Below are 10,315 nucleotides of genomic sequence, written 5' to 3'. Positions count from 1 at the left end.
CAAGCGAATTACAGCTATAATCGCAGCAAAAGGTGGCGCTACAAAGTATTAACTTAAGGGGGCTGAATAATTTTGCACGCACAATTTTTCAGTTTTTTATTTGTTAAAAAAGTTTGAAATATCCAATAAATTTCGTTCCACTTCATGATTGTGTTCCACTTGTTGTTGATTCTTCACAAAAAAATTACAGTTTTATATCTTTATGTTTGAAGCCTGAAATGTGTCAAAAGGTCGAAAAAGTTCAAGGGGGCCGAATACTTTCACTATGCACTGTAGATGCGCTGCAGGGGCCAGACATATATCCATATGCCTGGCCCCCACAGCCCATCTATAATCATATGGTCAATCGCAAGTATTCTAACAGCAGCGCATCTATACATCTATATACAGGGGCGGGGGGGGGGGGGGGGGGGGGAAATCATACATATACACATGGGGGAATAAGGGAATGCACTGAAGTTTAAAAACCCCGCCGGGAGCCCTGAATGGCCAGCTATTAAGGGCTCCGGCGGGGAATTTAAAAATGAAAGTAAAAGTACACTGTACATCGCAGGGGAGCGGAGCATGCCGCCCGCTCCCCTGCTTAATAACTTCTAATCGCATCGGTGTGATCAATCCCTCAGCCCTTGTACTACAACCCCCATCATGGAACAGAGTATGTTCCATGATGGGGGTAGTAGTGCAAACACTAATATAGCCTCCCCAGCTGTCTGCAGACTCCCTCAGCCGGGGAACTACTACTCCCATCATGGAAACAAGTCTGTTCCATGATGGGAGTAGCAGTAGTCCCAGCTGTGGGAGTCTGTAGGCAGAGGTGTTAAAACGGCCGTACATGACGGATGTTATAACGGGTCTTAACTGATAAACATGCCCGTTATTTTGATGGACGTTATTCAGCCGTTAGCACCAGTTATTTCATCCATTATTATACATCCGTTTTTACACAGTTATAATAACGGATGAATACTCATAGTGTGAAAGGAGCCTAACGCTTGTCCTGAACTTTTATCACTGCAATATGAAGTGACTTATAAAGGATTACATACAGGAATACATAGGGGATAACTGTATTATAAGTGATAGCCAGCATGGGTTTACTAAGGATAGAAGTTGTCAAACCAATCAAATTTGCTTTTATGAAGAGGTGAGTAGAAGCCTTGACAGAGGAATGGCTGTGTATATATAGAGGGGGCTGTGTATATAGAGGGGGGCTGTGTATATAGAGGGGGGGCTGTGTATATAGAGGGGGGGCTGTGTATATAGAGGGGGGCTGTGTATATAGAGGGGGGGCTGTGTATATAGAGGGGGGCTGTGTATATAGAGGGGGGCTGTGTATATAGAGGGGGGCTGTGTATATAGAGGAATGGCTGTGGATATAGAGGGGGGCTGTGTATATAGAGGGGGGCTGTGTATATAGAGGGGGGCTGTGTATATAGAAGGGGGCTGTGGATATAGAGGGGGGCTGTTGATATAGAGGGGGGCTGTGTATATAGAGGGGGGCTGTGGATATAGAGGGAGGCTGTGGATATAGAGGGGGCTGTGTATATAGAGGGGGCTGTGGATATAGAGGGGGGCTGTGGATATAGAGGGGGGCTGTGTATATAGAGGGGGGCTGTGTATATAGAGGGAGGCTGTGGATATAGAGGGGGGCTGTTGATATAGAGGGGGGCTGTGTATATAGAGGGGGGCTGTGGATATAGAGGGGGGCTGTGGATATAGAGGGGGGCTGTGTATATAGAGGGGGGCTGTGTATATAGAGGGGGGGCTGTGTATATAGAGGGGGGGTTGTGTATATAGAGGAATGGCTGTGGATATAGAGGGGGGCTGTGTATATAGAGGGGGGCTGTGGATATAGAGGGGGGCTGTGTATATAGAGGGGGGCTGTGTATATAGAGGAATGGCTGTGGATATAGAGGGGGGCTGTGTATATAGAGGGGGGCTGTGTATATAGAGGGGGGCTGTGTATATAGAGGGGGGCTGTGTATATAGAGGAATGGCTGTGGATATAGAGGGGGGCTGTGTATATAGAGGGGGGCTCTGTATATAGAGGGGGGGCTGTGTATATAGAGGGGGGCTCTGTATATAGAGGAATGGCTGTGGATATAGTGTTTCTGGATTTTGCCAAAGCGTTTGATACTGTCCCTCACAGACATCTGACAGGTAAGTTAAGGTCTTTGGGTTTGGAAATTTTAGTTTGTAACTGGATTGAACACTGGCTCATGGATCGTACCCAGAGAGTGGTGGTCAATGATTCGTACTCTGATTGGTCCCCGATTATTAGTGGTGTACCCCAAGGTTCAGTACTGGGCCCGCTGTTGTTTAATTTATTTATCAATGATATAGAGGATGGTATTAACAGCTCTGTTTCTATCTTTGCAGATGACACCAAGCTTTGTAGCACAGTACAGTCTATAGAGGATGTGTATAGGTTACAAGATGACTTGGATAGACTAAGTGTCTGGGCATCCACTTGGCAAATGAGGTTCAATGTGGATAAATGTAAAGTTATGCATCTGGGTACTAATAACCTGCATGCATCGTATGTCTTAGGGGGGATTAAACTGGCAGAGTCACTGGTAGAGAAGGATCTGGGTGACTTGTAGATCACAGACTACAGAATAGCATGCAATGTCAGGTTGCTGCTTCCAAAGCCGGCAGGATATTGTCATGTATCAAAAGAGGCATGGACTCAAGGGACAGGGACATAATACTCCCCCTTTATAAAGCATTGGTACGGACTCACCTGGAATATGCTGTTCAGTTTTGGGCACCTGTCCATAAAAGGGACACTGCGGAGCTGGAGAGGGTGCAGAGACGTGCGGCTAAACTAATATGGGGCATGGAACATCTTAGCTATGAGGAGCGATTAAAGGAGTTACAATTGTTTAGTCTTGAGAAGAGACGTTTAAGGGGGGATATGATAAACGTATATAAGTATATAAATGGCCCATACAAAAAATATGGAGAAAAACTGTTCCAGGTTAACCCCTCAAAGGACGAGGGGGCACTCCCTCCGTCTGGAGAAGAAAAGGTTTAGTCTAAAGGGGCGTCACGCCTTCTTTACCGTGAGGACTGTGAATTTATGGAACAGTCTACCTCAGGAACTGGTCACAGCAGGAACAATTAATAGCTTTAAAACAGGGTTAGATACATTCCTGGAACAAAATAACATTAATGCTTATGAAGAAATATAAAATCTCATCCCTTCCCCAATATCGCGCCACACCCCTAACCTTCAATTCCCTGGTTGAACTTGATGGACATATGTCTTTTTTCGACCGTACTAACTATGTAACTATGTAACTATGTAATATAGATGACATATTGTGCTCAGTCAGCAGAGAAGGGGCGTTGTGTCATGAACATCTGGATACAAGGTAAAGGTTATTATGGCAATAAAGACTCTTTAAGGACAAGGGCGACTCTACAGGAAGGGAAGGAGGGGAAGAATTTATGGGAAGTCACAGATGATTTATGGTCTCCTTCTGTACTAGGGGCACGATGTGTGCAATGAGGACATCAGCAATCAGTATAGTAGTTATATTCTTGTATATAGGAGCAGTATTATAGTAGTTATATTCTTGTATATAGGAGCAGTATTATAGTAGTTATATTCTTGTATATAGGAGCAGTATTATAGTAGTTATATTCTTGTATATAGGAGCAGTATTATAGTAGTTATATTCTTGTATATAGGAGCAGTATTATAGTATTTATATTCTTGTATATAGGAGCAGTATTATAGTAGTTATATTCTTGTATATAGGAGGCAGTATTACAGTAGTTATATTCTTGTATATAGGAGCAGTAGTATAGTAGTTATATTCTTGTATATAGGAGGCAGTATTATAGTAGTTATATTCTTGTATATAGGAGCAGTATTATAGTAGTTATATGCTTGTATATAGGAGCAGTATTATAGTAGTTATATTCTTGTATATAGGAGCAGTATTATAGTAGTTATATTCTTGTATATAGGAGACAGTATTATAGTAGTTATATTCTTGAATATAGGAGCAGTATTATAGCAGTTATATTCTTGTATAAAGGAGCAGTATTATAGTAGTTATATTCTTGTATATAGGAGCAGTATTATAGTAGTTATATTCTTGTATATAGGAGCAGTATTATAGTAGTTATATTCTTGTATAAAGGAGCAGTATTATAGTAGTTATATTCTTGTACATAGGAGCAGTATTATAGTAGAGATATTCATGTATATAGGATCAGTATTATAGTAGTTATATTCTTGTATATAGGAGCAGTATTATAATAGTTATATTCTAGCATATAGGAGCAGTATTATAGTAGTTATATTCTTGTATATAGGGGCAGTATTATAGTAGTTGTATTCATGTATATAGGAGCAGTATTATAGTAGTTATATTCTTGTATATAGGAGCAGTATTATAGTAGTTATATTCTTGTACATAGGATCAGTATTATAGTAGTTATATTCTTGTATATAGGAGGCAGTATTATAGTAGTTATATTATTGTATATAGGAGCAGTATTATAGTAGTTATATTCTTGTACATAGGAGGCAGTATTATAGTAGAGATATTCTTGTATATAGGAGCAATATTATAGTAGTTATATTCTTGTATGTAGGAGCAGTATTATAGTAGTTTGTGGTAAGCTTGTGGGGGTGTAGGGTATATGGGGTGTAGCTGTGCAGTGATGAAAGGGTGCTGGTTTAACTCTTAACTGTTGTGACGCCAGGGTGCGGGCTCTGTATATGCTTGTCCTATCGCCACCCGATTGTCCACAACCGGAGGTTTCAGAAAACTGTCGGAACTTTTACTGCAGGTTTTATGTAGAAACAAACAGGAACAGTCTTTGTACAATCAGAGTCTATTAGGATCCTGACAGTTGGTTGGGACCTTGTGAGTTTTAAGCTCAGGAGACTTATATGCGCTGTTCCTCTGGATTCAGGGGATTGAGTTTAGGTCCAGCAGTCATGTGGACTTTAGCGGGGAGTTGTATTATAACTCACGATTTAGTATTATCAGGCTTCGGCCTTGTCTTGTCTTGTAAGTTGCACGGATCTCTTCTCTCTGCTAGTCCGGAACCCAAGAGAGATATTCTGCTCGCTTTGCAGCTCAGGAGCAAGAGAGCGAGGATTGGCTGGCAGCTCCCTTATATGGGCAGGGGCTGGCCTTGAGCTCATTGGTCCATACCATCTGTCATTCACTTTACAAGGAATTATGGTCTAGACATGTGACCACACACGTGACCTAGGAAGGTCCTTTAACATACCTTAATAGAATTAAAGGGGTATTCCAGGCCAAAACTTTAAACGTTAAACAGATTTGTAAATTACTTCTATTAAAAAATCTTAATCCTTCCAATAGTTATTAGCTTCTGAAGTTGAGTTGAGGTTTCTGTCTAACTATTTTCTGATGACTCAAGTCCCGGGGGCTGTGCAGTTCCTATGGGGATATTCTCCCATCATGCACAGCTCCCGGGACGTGACATCATCATTGAGCAGTTAGACAGAAAACTTCAGAGGCTAATAACTATTGGAAGGATTAAGATTTTTTAATAGAAGTAATTTACAAATCTGTTTAACTTTCCGGAGCCAATTGATATATATAAAAAAAGGTTTTGCCTGGAATACCCCTTCAACATTAGTCATGTGACCTAAGGTCCTGCGACACTATATTCAACATTAAATATATAATTACTTATACATGTAAACATCATAAAATTAAAGAAGGAAGAGGTGACTAGGGCTATCCCATCAGAAGGATACTACTGGAACAATGTAACTCTGACTTTGGGGACCACCATACAAGGTACGGTATACCATACGGTACCGGGATACCACAAACCCCCTTACTTAAGACAAGTCAACCTCGACGTCTGTCCCCTAAGGCAGAGGGACGAAGTGTACCAGTTGCTTTTTAACAGTCCTGGGCATAATTTTTTAAATGTTCATTATTCAGGCTGTATGACCATAACAAAAGAGTCTTTGAGCATAATAAATGTCCTTGCAAGCTCTGCAGAAAGTAGTATTATGTTTTTTTTCTTATGTTTTAGGCAAACAAAATTATACCTTACTTTTTATGTACAAACATGAGTACTGATAAACTCACGAACAGGATTGTATTGTTCATGAATTTAGTAACAGGATGACATTATAAGACATTAGATACATCCTAACACTTTTACTTACTAAATTTGTTTCTATTTTCTCTTGACTGACTAGAAACATTATCTACCTGATATCATAAATCTCACATGCCATTTTTATTTACCACATTTGTTACCTGTCTAGTACACTGAAGTTATATTGGCTTGCTGTTACGCCGAGCGCTCCGGGTCCCTGCTCCTCCCCGGAGCACTCGCGGCGTTCTCCTCTATGCAGCGCCCCGGTCGGACCCGCTGACCGGGAGCGCTGCACTGACATTCACGAATGGGGATGCGATTCGCATAGCGGGACACACCCGCTCGCGAATCGCATCCCAAGCCACTTACCCGTCCCGCTCCCTGGCTATCATGTTCTGGCGCGCGCGGCTCTGCTCTCTAGGGCGCTCGCGCGCCAGCTCTCTAAGATTTAAAGGGCCAGTGCACCAGTGATTGGTGCCTGGCCCAATCAGTCTGATTAGCTTCCACCTGCACCCTGTCCATATAACCTCACTTCCCCTGCACTTTCTTGCCGGATCTTGTTGCCTTTGTGCCTAGAGAAAGCTACTACTGTGTTTACCATTACTGTGTTCCTGACCTCCTGCTATTACTATTGACTACGAACTTTGCCGCCTGCCCCGACCTTCTGCTACGTCTGACCTTGCTTTTGCCTAGTCCTTCTGTCCCACGCCTTCTCAGCAGTCAGTGAGGTTGAGCCATTGCCGGTGGATACGACCTGGTTGCTACCGCTGCAGCAAGACCATCCCTAGAACCGGTCCACCGACACAGTCCACGCCAATCCCTCGCTGACACAGAGGATCCACATCCAGCTAGCCGAATCATAACACTTGCCTGTGGCTGTCTACCAAAAACTAGCTGCTAGGGTCCATTGGCTACACGCACTTATCCCTAGAACTCAACAGATAAACCTTACCTAGGTTACCTTTTGAATACGTGTATACACTTAGGATTACAGGAGCGCCTTCTGGCCAGGAAGAGCATCCTGAACATGTAAAGAGAGGAAAGTTAGTGTACATAACAGTGGCAGGAATTGAATAATGACATAGGCTACAATCACTTAAAGTTTTGTTTTTTGTTACTTAGAATATGAGATATTTTTTATTTGGTGTACTAAGTTAGAGTGAGGTAGGTACACTAAAGTGATTATTTGATGTACTATGTGTACATGAATCATTTGGAATGTCAGTCTTGATATCTTAAGGGTAGGTTACCCTGAGTAGACCTTTGAGAAGGTGTTAGTGAGGGGTGACAAGAATGTTACTCTCAGAGGAGCTGAGAGAGCCACCTACTTACAACTACTACAACATCTGATATTTTGTGTACACGTGTACAGAGTAAAATTCTTCATGTACAAGAACCATTTGCAGTTGGTTCGACCTGAAAACAACATTTATTAGAATTACAACAAGTTTCAGGTGCATTCACCTGATAAGTGCAATTAGACAAGGAAATAATATATTACTATTAGATTATATACATTTGAATAGACGCGCAAAGGATCATCAGTCCACCTGCCCTAGGAGTCCATAGAACACGGCTACCACATCTAGCCGGGCATACACTTGCGAATCTCCTAAGGGCTAGGAGTCTCTTGACCCAAGGGTCAGGCACAAGCTTGGTGGTTGCATTGATAACTCAAACTGTCTTAGCAAAGTTCTGCTAGGTGCCTCCTTAAACAATTTCAATAGTCTGTGCAGACAAAATTAAGATTAAACATGAAAGTTAACCCTATAAGAGAAGCTCTTTCGGTATCGTCCATTTCCTCTTGCAGAACCCCTGCCCCTCTTGACATCAGAACTGGGCAAGGAGTTGACATTGGTGTCCCACACCACATTAGAGAGGGTAGAGTGGGACACTGTAGGGTTAACATTGACCATATAATTAATGGCCGCTGCTGAAGATGCCAGTGGTAGAATGGTTGGTGCCGGTTGGTCCGGCCAAACCTCCTCAGTAGGAGTAGGCCGCTACACTTTCGTAGGTGCCTTTTGGGCAGGCCAAACCTCCAGGCTGGGAGTAGGCCTAGGCACGGTTGTTGGTGCCTGCAGTTTAGGCCTCACCTTTTCGGCAGGAGTAGGCCTGGGCACTTCGCTGAAAACAGAGGTATCCTGCTGCTGTAGAGACTCCCTCGCTGTAGGCTCTTTAGTGGAAGCAACAGGAGCAGGCCATTTCGGCCTTAGCTGAAAGGGGTCCGCCTCCCAATCTTCGTCGGGGAAATACTGAAAAGGAAGTTGGGTTGGGGCTGCAGGTCTGGTGACTGCGGCAGCCCATTCTCCTCGCAGACCCTGGACAGGTGTATATTCAACTATTTCACCCACCTCCAGTGAATGGAAATTCTTGTCGATGTAAGGCCTTTGGACAGCTCGACGGTTTCCGAGAACGGTATAGCCAGTTTGACAATCAATGAGGGTACCATAACCTCTGACCTTGTTGAACTTGGCCACCGTGGCGCAGCGGCGCTCTAAAGGCTTTTCCCCTTCTCGGGGATAGTCCCACATGCGAATGAAGAGTGCTTCCAATTCCTTGGTATTTTGTTGGTAACGGATCCTCTTCTCATAGGGCAAATGAACATGCTTGGGGGCATAAAGTTCTCGTGTCGGGCCTTTAGTTTCTCCATCAATTCGGCCATTTCAGCTTCTCAACGCGCCCTTTCCCTCTGTGCCGTGGGAACCGGTGGGAGTGACTTCCCAGGCAGGGGTTGGAGAACATCATGCATATATTGAATCAACTCTGGTTCATCCCGAATGTCCATTGAGGTAAACGTGGTGAGCACGGTCGTGCACTCGGCAAATTTAAATCAGACAGGGGTACTTTTGGTTCTGGGCTGGAGGAGGGAGAAAAGGCAGCTTCTGCTGGGATACTTACAGAAGACTCCTCCGTAGGGATCTCAGCCCACGAACCCCATGTCCAGGTGTCCCAACAAATTCTCCTGAAGGGGTGTCCGGCCAGTCGACGTCATAGTCGGGCAACCGGGGAAGGTTGCAGGCCCCCTCCAGACCCAACGATAACGTCTGCAGACGGTCGGCAAGGTCTTTGAATAGTTGAGCTGCGACCGCCACAACTTTCCTCTGCTCTGGCGCCATCTTGAAACTCTCACCGCATGGAATGCTGCTCTCCGCCATGTCTGTACACTCTATCTCTTCCTCGTGTAGACTGAAGAGGTCGCTGTGCAGGGCTCCTTTTATAATGGGCTTCTCCAAAATGGCCGCAGCCGGCAGGACGTCATCGGTGCAGCCCCGACTTCCGGTCCCCCGGGGAACAACAGCAGTGAATCTAAGTTCCCCTTTGGCTGCGACACATTTACTTGGTAGCCACGCCCAGGCAGCGAATTAACTCTTGCAGCGCTGACTGGACCAGAGGATCGTAGCATGTATTCACCTCGTACTTTACACATCCTTGCAGCCAATAAATCTTTGCCTCCCCCCTTACTTTTCGCGTGCCCTCCTTGCACGCAACACCACACACACAGTCCCGTACACTTGAATGGTGATTTACAGCACATGAATAAAGTCTTTTACATAGGGGGAGTACTCTGTAAATGGTGACAACAGCTGTAGGCACACACCCGTATCCTGTTTGTAAGATGCCAAAAGCTATGTGGTAAGCTTGTGGGGGTGTAGGGTATATGGGGTGTAGCTGTGCAGTGATGAAAGGGTGCTGGTTTAACCCTTAACTGTTGTGACGCCAGGGTGAGGGCTCCTCTGTATATGCTTGTCCTATCGCCACCTGTCCCAAGAGCGATAGGGAGGTATAATAAATGATTGTCCTCAACTGGAGGTTTCAGAAAACTGTCGGAACTTTTACTGCAGGTTTTATGCAGAAACAAACAGGAACAGTCTTTGTACAATGATGTCTATGAAGATCCTGACAGTTGGTTGGGACCTTGTGAGTTTTAAGCTCAGGAGACTTATATGCGCTGTTCCGCTGGATTCAGGGGATTGAGTTTAGGTCCAGCAGTAACGCGGACTTTAGTGGGGAGTTGTATTATAACTCACGATTTAGTATTATCAGGCTTCGGCCTTGTCTTGTCTTGTAAGTTGCACGGATCTCTTCTCTCTGCTAGTCCGGAACCCAAGAGAGATATTCTGCTCGCTTTGCAGCTCAGGAGCAAGAGAGCGAGGATTGGCTGGCAGCTCCCTTATATGGGCAGGGGCTGGCCTTGAGCTCA

The 10,315-nt window shown here is 44.3% G+C and overlaps 1 protein-coding gene across 1 annotated transcript in view; it reads left to right on the top strand.

Moving 5' to 3' along the window:
* Window positions 1-1,104: 1,104 nt before the first annotated feature.
* Window positions 1,105-10,315, top strand: part of P2RY2 (purinergic receptor P2Y2) — an 88,973-nt gene continuing 79,762 nt past the window's right edge. The window contains exon 1 of the mRNA XM_056561231.1: window positions 1,105-1,144. The gene's annotated coding sequence lies outside the window, so the exon portion shown is untranslated. The remainder of the gene's footprint in view (window positions 1,145-10,315) is intronic.

The sequence above is a fragment of the Hyla sarda genome, chromosome 2 (genome assembly GCF_029499605.1).
Source record: "Hyla sarda isolate aHylSar1 chromosome 2, aHylSar1.hap1, whole genome shotgun sequence".
In the NCBI taxonomy this organism is placed as follows: Eukaryota; Metazoa; Chordata; class Amphibia; order Anura; family Hylidae; genus Hyla; species Hyla sarda.
The sequence above is the reverse complement of the archived record's forward strand: the minus strand, read 5'-3'. Positions and strand labels throughout refer to the sequence as shown.